Consider the following 18,505-nt stretch of genomic DNA (forward strand, 5'->3'; position numbering starts at 1 on the left):
GTTTACTCCTCCGGTCATGGCGCTGTAGTGCTTAGGCGAAGCCCTGCGCGGATCACATCACCATCACCGTCACCACGCCGTCGTGCTGACGGAACTCTCCCTCGACCCTCTGCTGGATCAAGAGTTCGAGGGACGTCATCGAGCTGAATGTGTGTTGAACTCGGAGGTGTCGTATGTTCAATACTAGATCGGTTGGATCATGAAGACGTCCGACCACATCAACCGCGTTAACCTAACGCTTCCGCTTTCGGTCTACGAGGGTACATGGACACACTCTCCCCCTCTCATTGCTATGCATCTCCTAGATAGATCTTGCGTGATCGTAGGAATTTTTTTGAAATTGATGCTACGTTCCCCAACAACTTTATATTCCTCGCAGCCTAAACTTTGCTAATGATCAGGTGAAAATTGTAGTTTTCCCTACTCGCCCCCCCTCTAGGCTCATCTCGATTGTTTCAATTAGGACACAAATTTCACATCGCGGTGCTATTGGAGTGCTTATGTATTAAGACTGATGTCACATTTGCAGTTAACATGCTAGTAGAGATAGTGCTACTCTAACCAAACAACATTGGATAAGAGTCAATAAGATCTTCAATGTCCCCATGGCACCAAAGATCTTTGTATGTGTTACCAATTTCAGGGACATCTAGACTCCAATATGATCATATACAATCATGTGGCTATTTATCTGATCCCCACAATGTCGAATCACAAAATTTTCTTCCTACATGATGTGGCATGTATCTCATAGAAGTCTTCTAATTAAAGTATAGTGAGTACATCCATTGTGAAATAACTACATTATACAAGGCATCACGTGAATCCATATGGAATTGCAGAATGATAAACCATATACATTCACCTGATATTAGTCCAATGAATCACCCACCATATCTACAAAATTTCATGATGAGCAATATCACTAAACATATTGACCAGAAATAAGTCACTTCCATGAGTGACAACAAAGTAGGAAAAAACATTTTACAAGTTAAATCATACAATAACATCATAGGTTTATTCACTAAGTCACTACTAACTTCAACATCCACAAATATGTTCATGGAATTGGTATACGACAGAATTTGTGGTTTGCAAGAATCAGGGGAAGGCACCCTCTAATTTTCAACTTGTTCATACGCCATGCTACACTCTTTTCCTTTTGTGGGCCTTCTCTCAAATTTTCACATAAAAAGTTTACAATTAGACAATATCGACATAAGGTTGTATGTTATATCTCCTATTTTTTCCTACTTGGAGTTTTATGGGGAATGCACAAAACATATTTATTCTCAAACTAAATTATTGTTTTCTTTCTTAAACAAGTTTTTCTGTCGTACAAGTCTTATTTTATTTTATTTTTGCGAGAAAACTTTCGATCTATTCATCAACTGTCAAGGTAGAACAAAGAACACTAGAAGTAAAATTTACATCCAGGTTTGTAGACCACCTAACGAGGACTACGAGCACTGTAGCAAGTCGAAGACGCGTCATCGTATTGCCCCTCCCTCGTTGGAGCCGGGCAAACATTATTGTAATAGACAGTCGGGAAGTCGTTGTGTTAAGACCCCATATATAGGACCAGCGCACCAAACTATTATATGTTGGGCGTATATGTTCTACAATTTTCATATTATTCTTCCATCAGGTTTTAATGAGTCGCAACGGCATATCAAACTACCGTGTTTCATATTATTTTTCTCACATAGTTTCCATATTATTCTTCCTAGTATTAAGAATTCAATCACTGTATTGGGGAGGGGGATGCTTCATATCGTATCTTGAACAACTTCCCGGTGTGTTAGCGCAAGTGCTAATTGTTGCACGTGAAACGCCTAGCTAGCAAGGTAGGGTATCGGCAGAATATATGCGGGCGAACGTGATAGGCTGGCAAGCCTTTCTAGAGGTGCCTCGTCACCAATTCTCCCACGAGACGTGTCAAAGATTCACCGATGGGCACATGACAGGCACCGAAGCAGACAGAAAGCCATTCCTGCCCGGGGCCTGAGCGGTCTGTTCTCGATGGGGTCACCGGCCGTTCACCGAGTGCCCCTACAAGGAGGCCAAGGGCCGCCGCAATCTCAGCGGTTGGACGGACCGCGCGGCATGTACGCCCTGAGGGAATCCAATTCCCGAGACCCGCCGATGGCGAAAAAGAAATGCATTTCGCCGACCAAGTGGTGCAAGAAAACAGGCATCCGTACTCACCTCTGCCAGCAAAGAGGAGAGAAAAGACATCATGGCAAGGAACGGGGTGCGGTAAGAATCTCGGCGGCACATGGAATGGATGCATCACCACTCTATCTATCTAGCTCAAACACTAGGCCATTGGAAACATGTCTAAAAGTTATTAAACCATTTGACAAACATTTATAGTGCACAGATTATATATATAGTGCTCTAGTTTGCCACAAAATTTCATATCTTCAATTCAAAATTTCATGAAGACAAAGAAAATAGATTAGGTTGTGAATACTACTACTCCCTCCGTCCAGGTGCATAGGGCATCTAAGATGCTGCATCGCAACCTAGGTGCGTGGAGATTGGATGGAGAAGACTAAACCAAAAATCAATGACAATAATGATTCCTATTTGGCCGACTTGGAAAATTGGGAGGAGCCAACCACAACGTTGGTTTCCCATGCCATTAATTCCTAAATAGCAACATGCAATACCTATTTAATGCGCCAACCAATGAAAATGTTACTCCCTCCTTTCCGGTTTATAGGGCTATCTCAAAATTTTAGTTTTTCCATTTTATAAGGCTCAATTTGGTTATTCCCCATCACATGTTCAGACTTCAAGGTGCATTAAATCATTGCATGCAAGTATTAAGAGAAAATTGACCAATGCATGCACTTTATGCATGCATGCATTGCAATTAATGCATTCGTAAACATAATTTTTTGAGGAAAACAAAAACATTAATTGGATGCTTTTGCAAACTACAAAAAATATTCCACCACTTATCATCTACCTTGGTTGGTGAGATTTTTGAATTGAGCCTTATAAACCAAAAAGGAGGGAGTAGCATGCAAAATGAAAATTAATGATCATGAAGAATGAGGAACTTATTACATGCATGGTGACTTATATATTTGGAATACTAATTTTTCGTTAGACGCCCTATGCACCTGGACGGAGGGAGTACCAAATTTAACAATGGAATAAATAGTGAGAGCAGCGATTCAGTGCCGAAGCTCATCTGCACCCGCGTTGAAGAAACAATTCAAAATAAATACTAGAAAATTAAAAAAATAATTTTAGTTTTTTGCATATTAGATAATTTGGTGCGTAAGGTCCACTCCAAATTTCATATCATTTGAACATCTGAGTAGCTCTCGGTAAAAAAGACAAATTTAAGGTATGTAAAAATGTTCCAACCCAACTTGTCTTTTTTGCTGAGAACTATGTCCAAATGATCTGAAAATTGGAGCGCACATCATGCACCAAATTATCTACCATGTGAAAAAAAACTTGGTTGTTTTTGAATTTTATGTGATTTTTTTCTTGACCGGGTGCAAATGAGTCTGGACTCAGAAATGGATATTCAGTAAATAGTATCCTTACCCCATCCACTACGAGACACATGTGAAGACTTCAACAATGTTGGGGTTTGTTAGCTCATAGATGCTCATAAGGGTAAATTGTGCGTGCGTGTTCATAAATGCACTTGTGTTTATGTGAGCATTTGCGTTTGTACAGTGTTTTAAAAAAATCCTAGCACATCACAAGATTCGCTAGCACACCCAATATGACCCTAAGGTCTTGGATCTCACAAGCATAATTGCAAGTGGAATTGACAGGTTATTGTTTGCGTAAAATATATATTCCGAATAATAATCCCAAAATTAGTGGTAGCAAGCTGTACCATATCTTGACTTTCTGCCGTGCACATGGCAAAACAAATCTTTTTCTCCAAAAAGTAGTGTGTCGACCTAAATCTTTCCCCAGGAATATGCATTTATGTACACATTTTTCATTTATGATTATTCCAACAGAAAGTTCATTCTCATGGTTGAGCCACTTTTTCAGGTCAAAATACCGGAGCCACTCACAACTCACAAGTGCATGTGGACATCAACTAGCTCTGTGTTCCCCAATGCGATAGGCACCAGATCACTGCACGAACCTAGCATGTTTTGCCCAAGGTAAAATTAGAGAGGTCAGAGCCCTGTGCAAACTGCAGAGCCGGGATTTCGTAGTTTAGCAATACGTAACAGCCTGTGGGCAATGAACAAACCAACTAACCCATTACTCCTAGCTCAGAAGCACACCAACGTTCAATTTTCACCAGCTGACTTATTGATTCGATCTGGTGTTGTCATGGCGGCTCCCTGCCGCCTAACTTTCTGCATCAACTTGTAGTAAGTGCTTGGATTGCCTACAAATACGTGAGTTAGCTTTAGTAGTTAAAAAGCCAACTCAATACCACTAGCCTCACTGTCTATTGAGTAACCATCATATGATATTGTCTCGCTCAACCTGATAGTTACCAGAATACTAATCGTTGGCTCTGCCGAATACAAGATGCCGGACATAAGAAATCTAGGATCGGCGTTAATAAACAATATAGGACAGGTGCCTAAGCTTCGGGAGCCAATGAATGACTGCTTGAATTTGTTGTTATCATGGTACTACCTCTGCAATTGTGCGGGAGACATCAGCTCTCAAAGATCTACATCGTGTCATTAGGACCACCTATCCCTACGACTAGATTGCTCACCAATCAAATTAGTGGGAGGAGAGCCTAGGGGAGAGAGACCACGCAATCCAATTGGGATACGCACGGCATCAAATCATGGGAGGAGGGACCGAGCCCCATCAAGGTCGACGCTGCCAAAATAACCAATTGCCATATACTCCAAACGAACCACCAGTGTCCAGTGGGTTCTCAAGCCAGATGTGGTAAAGAATAATGGTACAAGAGAAACGGCCACCGAGGCACCGACGACAACAGTATCGCCACCATGCCTCCATTGATTTTGTAGGTCCCCGCCACAACACAAATAATTCTGCTTTCCGGTACATGTAGCTTGCAGGATCGATTGCCTGGGGACACAATGTCCCTGGTGTGGCTGAAATGCTGGCCACAGCAAACACTGACCGTGGAATTGCTATGATGTCTTAATGTCTTAAGATCGGCTATAATCTTAGGAACTCCTAACCTTTGATTGCTTGCTAGGTTTTGATTTGATACATCTATACTCGACGCCCCCCCCCCCCCCCCCCCCCCCCTAAGCCTTTGAGTACACCAACAATTATGACAAGTACATATGTGAGATTTGCTACAAGATTTGCAAAGTATCACAAGAAGACAACATGTTGGCATTACACAAGATTCCATAAATTACCGCAAAAATTCCCAGAGATCTTTGTGAGAATTTAAGTTTTTAAACATAAATTAAGTGCAGACATTTCTAATTAGTAGCATGATGTAACTAATATAAGCATGCAACTGTTTCATACAACCTATTTTTCTAGTGTAATTACCAGATTTTTATGCAGGATGGACAAAATGCTCCAATCTATTTTCAGTCCTGAGAGGCACATGCATGTCTGCAAAATTAGTTTTAACCTACCTTTCTATAAGGACAGCTAGGCTGGTCCTTCCAAGAATCAAACTGAAGATTAATGCATACAATTTTATTTTTCAGAATTTGGTTGTTAGTTGAAATTCTCAGTATAGTAACCGAAATCATGGTGAAAATGGTCCTGCTAGCATATATTGAGGATGCCTTTTAATAGAACGAAGGGAGAATGTTTACTATTCGTGGGTTTGTGATTGTCCAATACTATAGAGGTAGTACTTGACAAGCTTTTGTAATTCTAAAATGTTTGCAAATGGACTACAAAGAACTCAATAAAATTTGCTTAGGTCAAGAGTTGCGCACCACGTCCACCGCATGTCCACAGGCTCCACATGCAGCACAGATCAAATGCTAATCCTCTCAACCAACCAATCCAAAAGATGCCGAACCCTCATGGCCATGGGCCACTATACTTGTTTAAAAATGGGCACCGGACCCAGGACAGCCAATTGGTGACTCATCATGTCTCATCCCAAAAACGGAAAACTTTGTGGTGAAATATTTTGCAGTATATTAACTCATCGGCCATAACAATTCCATATCCAACTTGCTCGTGCCTATAAATGAAGACCATCCCACCCTATGGCAATGCACACCAGCAGACCATTCCACATGATAGCAAAGCAGTCAGGGCAGAGGAAGAGGAAGAAGGGGCGAGAGCCGAGAAGTAAGTACCTGTAGAGCGTATACTGGGGAGGCTTCTGCTGGGTTGCCATACGCTAAGAGGCAGAGAACGGGATGCAGCCAAGGATGACTTGCCGGCTCCTGGTGCTGGGAGTTCGTTGAGCTTTAGAGTTAGCCGGCAAGTTGTCTTTGGCTACACTTAGTTCTCTTCTTCTGGTGTTTGGCCCTCAAGCATTGTTGAGAAAACTCTAATGCCTGCATTTCTATCAACTTCCATCATGGAAATACATGAATAAGTATGCAAAGCATAAAAGGTATGCATCTCTAGCTAGCCAGCTCTTAGCATCTCAAGCTAGTTCAACCTCTACTAGACATAAAAAAATTCCAGCTCTATATATGTATATATGGAAAGTAAAAAAGAATAGCTTATTACTGTTCTATCTGCAATGGAAATGCATGAATAAAAAACATAAGTACAAAAGGCTTGGATACAAACTCAACCTCCACTTGACATCAGATCTGTACAATTCCATATGTATATATCAGACGATATCATCATTCCTTTGCCATTATTTTATGCTAATCCATGATTTTTTTTTAAGATAAGAGATTGACTTTCTTGTGGTACCCCCTGACGAAAATGAAAGTCCGAAGGATGTACAGAACACACTGCATGACAAAAGATTCCTCAAGGCTCTCACATGGCGGCAAAAATTGTACTTGCAATATTGTACCACAAAGATTATGTATACACAAAAGAAAATCTTAATTATGTAGGACAGGAAGCAGGAGGTGCATCAGCAATGTAACCATGTTACAAAAGCACTGCATTCCCTTTTCAATACAAAAAAGAATGGACAACTTCATTCCTCAAGTAATCAGTGTTAGTTGTCCTGTTCATGTCCTTTGAATAGTGTACTTTACTTTATTGGCTAAAAGCCCAAAGGTGACGATATTAACGAGAGCTTTACCTCATTATTAGCACAAAAACTAAAACATTTTCCCGATGCAAGGTATCATGGGTGAATGCTCAGCATCGATAAACCATAATAATGAGCTAATGACTGATGCAGCTTTCTGAAGGGAACAATGCGGAGTAACTAGTAAGGCTCTATATCTAACTTTTATTCAAAAAAATCATAATAAAAATGATGAAACTTGTCAGCATCAACTGTTCTAATTGTGACATGAGAATTACGTTTTGTATTCGAAGCAAAACACGTTCCACATTAATTGAGCATCCTTCATTACCTCAAAGTTGAATGGTTGATAGATGACGGAACATGGTTTTATTGGACTCCAATATATGGGCTTCATGCCTAACACTGATATTGTAATCTAGAAAGTCTAGAACACCATGGTCACGACAAATCCACAACCCTCCATGACAAGTATCGCATGAGTCTGAGAGATGAATATATATACGGAAAGACAAATATTTAGGAACGAAGGGAGTAGAAAGTCTAGAATACATGGTCACAACAAATCCACAACCCTCCATGACAAGTATCGCATGAGTCTGAAAGTACTTGAATATACAGAGAGAACAGATGGTACATTATTTAGATGTGATTTTCTCTTTTACATAAGAAGTCACACAGGAAGTCGGTAGCTGTAATATTCAACCAAATCAGCGATACCAGCCAATGTACTTTTTGATGCATCAGGTAATAATAATTGTACTGGTCATTATTTACAGATTTAAGTTGAATGATGTGTGCTAATAAATCATGTGGTAATGCAGCATAATAAGATGCCCAGATGCATGTGTCATCATGAGCCAACAACAAAAGAGATCACTCTGTTAATGTCAGAAACCTAAATCAGGATTTGTTGGCAAGACATGTCACAAATGAAGCTTTGGTTATTTCGTGAAACCAACATTAGTATTATACAAGGGCTACCAAATGCAGATCAATAACAAAAATATCAGTTTTCTCGAAAGATAACAAACATTAATGCTTGAAAAGTACTCCCTCTGTTCCAAATTATTTGAAGTTCTAGCTTTGCTATGTCAAAACATCTTTAGGTTTGACCAAGTCTGCAAAAAGATATATCAAATTGACAATACCAAATTAGTTTCATTAGATTTGTCATAAATTATATTTTCATACAATATACGTTTTTATGTTGTAGATATTAGCATATTTTTTATATACTTGGTCAAAGTTTAAAAGGTTTGACTTAGGACAAGGCTAAAACTTCGAGTAACTTGGAACAGAGGGAGTATGACTCGACACTGACCACATCATTGCAGCGTATATGATTTTAAGAGAACTCCAGTATTAGTACCCACAAAGAAATTTCGCACTAAGAATGCAAGGAATAACTAGTCTTTACTCTGAACACCAAATGGAATATAAAGAGAATAAATATAGTAAGTACAAGTTTCAGATTATATTGAACTAATAAAGACACTGTATTCAATTTCAAACCTGTTTGATAGACACGATTTATAAATCTACTCCTGCCATATAAATGGATAGAATAGGAGCAAGAAAGATATATTTCTGAAGTACATGACTGAACAAGGGGATATTGTGTGCTCTAGGCACATAAGATATGCTAGTGCACTAAGACACACTTAACCATCTCCAATTGTCATGAAAAGTTCTGATTTTTTTTACAACACTGGCACGACAGGTGTCTACCGCGGCAAGAAATTTCAAGACCAAATCAAGTCTAGATGTCAAACACGAAAATATAATCCTTGTCGGAAATAGTAGTGAATTCAATTTTACTGTGAATAGTGGCTTCCGGGTACTACTCATAGTGGGGTTGTCTTTTCTTATTTCTTGGTGTATTGATCGAGTTTGGATTCTAAATTTTCTGGTAAGGCGTATGCATCATGTGCCAATGTTGTCCATATTTGTTTGGTTATTTCATGACCACTAGAGGTGCTTATTAAGCCTCTAGTACAAACTCTGTACGTGTTTGTTTAAAGCAGGCCAAATCCCTTAACACACGCGATATCCCCCCCCCCCCCCCCCCCCCCCCAAACACACCCCCACAAAAAAAAAGACACCCAACACCAGGACAAAGATAAGAAATGCATTCTCAGAGCATATGATTGGTTTGATGCCAATATTTATTTGGCTAGTGATTGGTTGGTTACGGACTTGCCAAATATTGGCTAGTGATTGGTTGATTGCCAGATTTTTTTGCCAACCTCACAAAAAGGTGCCAATTTGGCCAGTCTTGATATTGTCAAAATCTGGATAGCAAACCAACAGTACCCATTCATTGGGTGCGTAATAGTATTTGTCACAGCATGCCAAAGCCAGAAGCACGTCTTATCCTGCACAAGTACCATAACCACACGAAATCCCTTGGTAAACTTGAAACATGGATCAAATATCATGTGATGATGCATCATACAACATAAGAAGCCATTTGGACAGGCTGAAAAACAGAAACTACCCTACAGTATAGCAGCACTAAGTTTTTCCTCCATGGTACTATACACTTTAATCAAAAGCCCTGGAATCCTCTGTAGACTGAGCCCTATCCATCAGTCTAACCTAGATACTTCACATAACCTACCTAACAAAACAAATCAATACTCCCTCCGTCACACAATGTAAGACGTTTTTTGACACTACACTAGATGCCAGCTCCCAGCCTTTTAGCCAGCAAATATATTCTTAAAAGTTGGAAATCCATAAAGCCTCAATGCGTGGATAGGTAATCATTTTCACTCAAGGAAAAAGTTATGCCAATAACTTTTTAAAAGATTAAGTCAAAAGGAGATTTCACTATCGTGCCAGATCTAGTTGCAGTGCTGCCCCTATAAATACCCTCCCCTCGATGTATACCAGAAGCACACCCATAGCTCAATAGCTGAGAGAGATGACAAATCGAAGTGAAGAGTTCACTGCCGCAAGAGCCATGCAGAAAGAGGCAGAGAGTGGAATGCAGCCAAGGATGACTTGCCGACAGCACACAACAAGGTGGTAGTAATCTTGCCGGCAAGTCCGTCCTTGGCTACACCTTGCTCTCTACCTCTACTGTGTGGCTTTTGCATGGCCTGGAGAAACTTGAATTTGCCTGGTGTCTTTCTTCTTCCATAGAGGTAAAACTACTTGCCTCACAGAACTATCAACTGTCAGTTTTTTTTTGGTGGGTGAAGAGGGGGGAGGGGGGAGGGGGGCTATGGGGGCGCGAAACCCACCTGAACATTTTCCATTTAGCCAGGAGAGATAGCAGCGACCATTTTTTGCAGTCACAGAGGAGAGATCCAAAGAGAGGCATTACGAGCTGGTCTCAGCCAAATTTAGAAGTCCTAGTCCAAAGCAGAAAGATGAAACACCTGCCATCATAACAGTGACGTGGAGAAACTCTGGATCCATGCCAAAATTGACTTACACATAGAGCAGGAGCCTCACCAGCACCACAGGAGAACATAGGCGGCAATTTTCCAGGCAACGGTGGCGGGTGGCAGGTGCTCGCTGCGAATGACTTTGGCGCTAACTGCTACTGTCGGACTTGAAACAAATTTATGCATGTGCGCAAGGAATATCGCTAAACATAAACTCCATGTGGTGCCAGTAAAAATGAACTGAATGCTGTTGATTTGCAATATGTATACAGACTTGTAAAGTATTTTCAGCATTGATCATCGCCAGTTTAGAAAGACAAAGTAGCAGATAAAATAAACAGCGAACCTTTTGAATCAGAAAGTATGTAAATAAGCTAAAGTATGCCAGCAGTAGCTCCACTCCAGCATGATCAGTTAGATAGTACGTAGATAGATATTTCTGTGGGTACCTTGGTGATTGCAGATCTGTCAGAGATTATATGCACAGTTAAAAAATCTGATTGCAGCTAAAATGAGAGTGCATATCATCTGGATACAGGCACGATATCACCAAACTATCCATCACTGAGAGCACACATATAAATACATAATATTAGATGAGAATAAATTGGCCTTCATTAACGAAGCCGGAGAATACATCCCGCTTAATTAATCAAAAAATAAAACAGATGAGAATGAAATTATAAACCACATAGTATGAAAGAGCTTGATTGTTAATACTCGAAAGAACATCTATGTTTTACATTTTTTCATCTATGAAGGACTTATATAGCATTATCAGTTGAAAAACTTATTTTGGAAAAAAAAATTCTAAACAAGGTGTGATGCATGATTTGTCAACTCGTAGTACACAGGATATCAGTGTAAGATCTCAAAGTCCGTCCAAGAAGAATGATGTATAAGCAAGTTTCATTCTAAATAAATGGACGATGAAAAAAATCACATTCCATCATTTCGCCACAGAAAAATAAAGACATTTCACGCATTGTCAGTAACTACTACTCCCTCTGTTCCAAAATAAGTGTCATGGTTTTAGTTCTTATTTTGGAACGGAGGGAGTACATAACAAATATAAAAGTTCAGCTCAATTTATAGTGCTTTTTGGTTAATATGATATACTCCCTCTGTCCCATAATATAAGAGCGTTTTGGACACTAGTGTACTTATATTATGGGACGGAGAGAGTAATAGATAATACTTGACCAAATGCACATGTATCTCTTTTTCACAGAATCAGAAAAGGACAGCTCAGGAGACACAGTTGTTTTATTGATGCTCATTCATAAAATAAGTGGTACAGCTATAAAGGAGAATCAAGTGATTTTTTCGTGGTCATATCTAGGGCAGATTACCAATACCTCTTTGCATTCCCTGTATAATGTGTGCTCATATAATACTACCATTTTTCAGCCCATGACATGGAATTGCAGACCAATGACATAAACTGGATTTTTCCTTCCTCTCACAAATGTATATCTATATTTACTCTGATACAGTGCCCATATGAAATGTTTGCTAACATCAAATATTGGGGACATATAGCCATTGATATATTAAATGATCCTGTGGAAGCACTCATTCAAAGTGTATATATAATAAAAATATAAAACAATGTATCATAATTGGCACCTCAGAATATTATGGAAGATTGCAACATACTGTAATAAAACCTGCAAAGAAGTCCACTTCACTGGGACACTTCCACAGAAGCCGAGACAGCAAGGCAGTACTATTCCGAATTACATCTGATGATGTCTGATGTAATGTAGGATGAAAACCGATGCTTGCAGTTTCTGCTGAAAAAAATGTGTGATAAGATAACTAATTAAAAGGATATAGGATTATACAGCGTGAATTGCTCAAATAGCAGAAAGCCAATTTATCAATAGCACTGAATGAACTTTAATTAATAGCAGTAAATAATGTTGACTAACTTCAGAGGTTGTTTAAAATCAAACTTGGGAGCTTGCATTGGAGAAACGTAAGAGTACCATGATTTGTCTTGAAACATCACTAGCGAATGAAGAGCAGCTTGTTTTATCGATAGTTAGATCGTCACACTGTTAAATGTAAGTTGTTGTCACTTATTTTGCAAACATGCCATGTAATTCTAGTAGATAAGTAATTTTGTTTTGCATTCTGAACAAATTGCCACAGAATTGCCTCTCCTTCACATAGATTAAACAAATGTTGATAGAGTACATGGAAACATCCAATGGCAGTACTCCAGAATGGGAATCTAGACATGGCCTGATCTATGTCTATGTACTATTAGATATGCATGTGGCGGTGAACAATGGGCAAAAGTGTTTCTAGTACCACAGTGTAGATACTTTATGACAATGAATGTCAGATTCTATGAAGTGCCACTGCAGTTATATATATCTGGTCGGCTATAAGCAATAGTCATGGGAAGTTTTGTCTTTTTTAGAGAAATGGTGACCATGTGGGAGTTACATTGTGTATTGTGACACAAATGTGTAACTCGTCAAACATCAAAGCCACATCAAATCAGCTAATTATTGGTACAAGACTACAAGTAATTCATAATGCACGTTGGCATCCAACTTGGCTACCAAACTGAACATGATCCATCTACTGCTAGTACTTGTTTGACTATAACTTAATACAAAACTTACAAGCTCTTCCTGCAACAATCAAACATAAAACCCAATGGAAGGCACAGCTCACGGACAAATTGTTTAGATAAGTTAACAGACTGTACACGTCAATGAATCAACCACAAACTTCCTCAAACTATACAAGTAAGATCGATGGTTATTGCTCAAAGGACCATTGGGGCCCAATTTGGGTGGTGTTTGACCAATAGAGAAATCTGTACGAGATGTCTGCCACGATCGAGTCTCTACATATCCAATCGAGTAATTTAGAAGAGCATAATGAAATTCGGGTAATTTAGAACAGTGCACCATGGACTTCACATAATATTAAGCCTCGGATATCCTCCAAAATAAATAAAATGAAGCAAACTCAGAATTAAATTTAGGTAAAATTTCGGGCCTCAGAGATCGAACATTTACCTTTATTCTCCAACACAATCTACTATTTCGACACACAACAGGTGTTCTCCATGAAGTTTTCCCATCATCACACACTAATGTACATTTTAGCTTCACACAACACAGAAGCTTCCTTTGAGCTTGCAGATGCGATTTAACATTTCAAGGATGGCAAAAATCAATGATCGCGGAAAATTATCCAGGTTGCAGTGCCGAGACAAGCAGGGGGGAAGGGAGGAGGCAAAAAGGGAAATCAATAGCCTCCCAACAGTAGATGTTCATTCTGAAGTCAGGAGCACGTCCCTCCAAGTACTAGATCACATGAAATTCCTTGGTAAACTAGAAGCATGGATCAAATATCATGTGATGATGCACATGATAACATGCGAAGCTATTTAGACTGTCTGAAAACAGAAACTTCCTAACAGTATAGCACCACTAGTTTTTTTTCCTCCATGATACAATAATCAAAATCCCTGGAATTTTCTGTAGACTGAGCCCCATCCAGCAGTGTAACCTATATACTTCACATAACCTACCTAACAAAAGAATTCCATAGATGCTAGCTCCTAGGCTTTTGGCCCGCAAATATATTATTAGAAGTTGGAAACCTATAAAGCCCCAACACATGGATAGGTCATCATTTTCACTAGAAGGGGAAAAGTTATGGCACTAACTTTCAAAAGAAGTAAGTCAAAAGGAGATTTCAGTGCCATTCCAGATCAAGTTGCAGTGCTGCTCCTATAAATACCCTTCCATTGATGTATACCAGAAGCACCTCCATAGCTGAATAGCTGAGAGACAAGAGAAGTCAGAGCGAAGAGTTCACTGCCGCAAGAGCCATGCACAAAGAGGCGGAGAGTGGAATGCAGCCAAGGATGACTTGCCAGCAGCACAGAACAAGGCGGTAATCTTTGATACGATTGCCATTTGCCCGGCAAGTCCATCCTTGGCTACACCTTACTCTCTACCTCTCCTGTATTGCTTTTGCATGGCCTGGAGAAATTTGAATTTTCTTGGTGCCTCTTCCTTCCATAGGGGTAACACTAGTGAGCCAGAAGCAACCAGGTTTTGCGCTTGGGGGGGGGGGGGGGGGGGGGAGCAAGGCGCTCGACCACGGCTAAATTTAGAAGGCCGAGGCCAAAACAGAAAGAAAAAAACATACAACACAGTGACGCGGAGAAGCTCTGGATCCATGCTGCCTTCAGAATTGACTTGCAGATAGAGCAGGAGCATCGCCAATGCCATAGGATAACATCGGTGGCAATGTTCCACGAAATGGTGGCGGGAGCAGATGGTCGCTGCGGAAGACTTTGGCGTTGCAGCTCAGCTGTCAGGTATGAAACAAATTCATGCATGTGTGCAAGGAATGGTATGAAACATAAAGTCCATGTGGTGCCAACTGAAAGAAACTTGCATGTTGTTGACCTACAATACTCATAAAGACTCGTAAAGTATTTTCACCATTGACCATCACTAGTTTAGAAATATAAAATATGCAGATAAAACTGACAATGCACATTTGCATCAGAAAGTGTGTAAAGAAGCTAAAAGATGCCAACAGCAGCTCCACTCCAGCATGATCACTGAAATAAGGCGTAGATAGATATTTCTGTGAGTGTCTTGGTGACTGCATATCTGTTAGATTATATGCACAGTTATAATTTGTATGAATGTTTCTGTTTGCAGCTTATATGGCAGTGTGTATCGTTCTGGCAGTGCATATCGTTCAGATACAGGAATGATTCTTTGCATGGCATTACACAATCCATCACGGACATACAATATCCGATGAGAATAAACTTCGTTAATGAAGCCCAGGAGAACATCATTTTAATAAAAAATTATGAGAATGAAACTATAAAATCACATAGTATCAAAGAGATTCTAAAAAAAATAGTATGAAAGAGCTTGATTGTTGTTACTCGAAAGAACATGTAGGGTTCTTTCATCTACGAAGAATTAGCATAGCATTATCCAGATCAAAAACTGTTTTTTGGAAGAAGAAAAAAGTCATATTCTGAACAATGTGTGATGCATTTCTATGCCAACTCAGTACTAGACAGGATATCAGTGTAGGATCCAAAATGCTGCCAAAGAAGAATGATATAGTTTCATATATTTTTAATACGCAGATAGACAGCGAGATATGGCACATTTCATCATTCACCACAAGAGATGAGAATATTTCACACATTGCCAGCCTTGAAACAACATGTCCTAGTAACTAGTACAAAAAAATACCTATAAAAGTTCAACTTAACTTATATAATTTTCTAGTTAATGTGATATAATAGATTATTCTTTGACCAAATGCTAGTACAAAAAAATACCTATAAAAGTTCAACTTAACTTATATAATTTTCTAGTTAATGTGATATAATAGATTATTCTTTGACCAAATGCACATGTACCTCTTTTTTGTAGAATCAGAATGGATGACTCAGAAGAAACAGTTCGATCATTGACGCTCATTCATAGAGAACAGGTGCAGCTATATATCATGTATTTTCTGGTGATCATATCTAAGGCAGATCATTGCTATTTAATGTGTGCTTGGATAATAATTTCATATTTTTCCCATGACATGGAAATTGCGGAACAACGACATGAATATGTCTAACAACGTAAACTAAATTTTCGAGCTCTCAAAAACACATTTACCTATATTTACTCTGGTATAGTCCACATATGAAATGTTTGCTAACATCAAATATTTAGGAGATGTAACTGGCACCTCAGACTATTATGTAGGATGATAAATATCGTGATCAAACAGCAAAGAAGTCCACTTGATTGGGACACTTCCACAGAAGCCGTGACAGCAAGGCGGCACTATTCCGAAAACAAAATTATACTTGCAGTTACTGCTGAAAACAAATGTGTGATAGCATTATCCCTACATTATTCCAAATTTATAATATACCAGCCAGTTAAATTTTTTTTTTGAGGGGTACCAGCCAGTTAAGTGGATACAAGATTGTATGGTGTGAATTGTTCAAAATAGCAAAAATCTCAGTAGCACTGGATGAACTTAAATGGCAGTAATGAATGATGACTACTTCAAGAGGTTGCATTGGATACGTGAGAGTACCATGATTTCTCTTCAAGATTATTCAGGTTTCTCTTCAAACATCACTAGCATATGAAAGCGTAGCTTGGTTTTATCAATAGTTAGATCTTCACACTGTTAAATGTAACTATTTGCCACTTAGTTTACAAACTAGCTATGTTATTCTAGTAGATAAGTCCCTCTGTTTGCATTATGAGTGCCACACAATTGCATCACCTTGACATGGATTAAGCAGATTGGCTGTAGAGTACATGGAAACATCCAATGGCACTACCACAGTGCTACTAGTACCAGAGTCTAGTTGCTTTATGTCACCAAAAGTCGGATTCTATGAAGTGCCTATATATACCGGTCAGCTATATGCAACACGGTCATGGGAAGTTTTCGTCTTTTGGTAAAGTGATGATCATGGGGAGTTGCACTTTGTGTTTAGTTACACAATTGTGTAATATTGAAACCTCGAAGCCACATCAAATCAGGTGATTATTGTTGGTACAAGACTACAAGTATTTCATAATGTACGTTGCATCCAACTTGGCTGTACTGTTATTTGTTTGACTGTAACTAATACAAAGCTTACAAGATCTCCTTGCAACAATTAACCAGAAAACCCAACGGAAAACACAGATCATGGACAAATTGTGTTGTCAAGTTAACAAACCAGTGTGTAGTGCGTACACATCAATGAAACAATCACAAACTTGCACAAACTATACCAGTTAGATCCTTGGTTGTTGCTCAACCCAACTGGTGTTCGACCAACAGAGAAACTTGTAAGAGATGCCTGGCGTGATCGAGTCTCTATGTATCCAATCGAGACTCAATTGGGCCTAAAAAACTAAACAATTGGCTCGAAACCCCAGCAATGAAATCCAATTCGCCATGCGCGCTCGCGTGGGCGTGCCCACCCTCGGCCTCGCCAGATCAATTGCTGGCCACAAAGGTACCCAAATCCTCATGAATCGCTCGGGACGTCTGGTGTCGGCGTGCCGCCCACACGCTCACCAGGCGCGCACGCGCCCTGTTCGACGGTGTGCGCCCAACCGTGGGACCTTGCCAGATAGGCGCGCCACGGAGAGAAATTCGCACGGTTACTGCCGATTAACTCGCGCAGATCCAACAAACCGGCATTGCCGATCGCAGCCCGCGTGGGCGCTGCTCCGATCCAGGCCGACGGTCGCGACGTGCGCGCGTGCATGCGTACTCGTGCAGCGCTACAAGGGAGAAGGTGGCGGGGGACACGCACCTGAAGAAGCTGTTCCGCCGCCGCCGCCTGCCACCGACTTGCGCTTGCCTCGCGCGCTCCGACCTGCGCGGCCGCATTGGAAGAGCCGACGGCCGCGCGCCGTACCTCCCGCGCCCTCCGGTCTCGCCGCGGTGGACCACGAAATTCCAAATGTGCGCCGAAACCCTCGCGAGCCGCGTGCGCCGGGTTCATCCGCAATCGCGCGACGGCGGGGACGCGGCGGGGGAGGGAGCCAGGCCAGGGGGCGGGCGTGGATTTCGATGGCGTAGACGAGCGAGGTACAGTGGCCGCCTGCCCGGAGCGTGCAACGTGTAAACGAGAGCGTTGGGATGCGGGGCATTCTGGGTTCCCCTCGTTTTACGTCGCACACCTTGAAGAAAATGTTATTCTGCTTATTTGTCAATAAAAATATTATTTTACTTACAGTTTCTTTTATGATGCGTTGAGAAAGGCCGTCGCCCTGTTGGTTAGCCGTGCAGGAGCGCAAGCTGCCCGCCCTGGTTCGAGTCCTGGCTCGGCTGGTCTTGTTGTTTTTTTTCTTTTTTCTGATGCGTTTCACTGTGCTGTTTCCACAGACAAGGAAAGACAAATTCAGCCCAAATAAATCAATTGCATAGGATAACATCATTT

At 40.4% G+C, this 18,505-nt stretch overlaps 3 long non-coding RNA genes across 3 annotated transcripts; 2 read left to right on the top strand and 1 right to left on the bottom strand.

Moving 5' to 3' along the window:
* The first annotated feature begins 6,087 nt into the window (after positions 1-6,087).
* On the top strand, positions 6,088-6,990 carry LOC123185945 (uncharacterized). Its single transcript, XR_006493529.1, has 2 exons — positions 6,088-6,532; positions 6,821-6,990. It is a non-coding gene; the product is annotated as an uncharacterized lncRNA (long non-coding RNA).
* A 4,981-nt stretch (positions 6,991-11,971) lies between these two features.
* Positions 11,972-18,214, bottom strand: LOC123190246 (uncharacterized). Its single transcript, XR_006496226.1, has 2 exons — positions 17,876-18,214; positions 11,972-12,329 (listed from the first exon to the last, which is right to left on the bottom strand). It is a non-coding gene; the product is annotated as an uncharacterized lncRNA (long non-coding RNA).
* On the top strand, positions 14,348-16,625 carry LOC123190247 (uncharacterized). Its single transcript, XR_006496227.1, has 2 exons — positions 14,348-14,893; positions 15,984-16,625. It is a non-coding gene; the product is annotated as an uncharacterized lncRNA (long non-coding RNA).
* Positions 18,215-18,505: the final 291 nt, after the last annotated feature.

This window comes from Triticum aestivum, chromosome 2A, assembly GCF_018294505.1.
Source record: "Triticum aestivum cultivar Chinese Spring chromosome 2A, IWGSC CS RefSeq v2.1, whole genome shotgun sequence".
NCBI classification, from domain to species: domain Eukaryota; kingdom Viridiplantae; phylum Streptophyta; class Magnoliopsida; order Poales; family Poaceae; genus Triticum; species Triticum aestivum.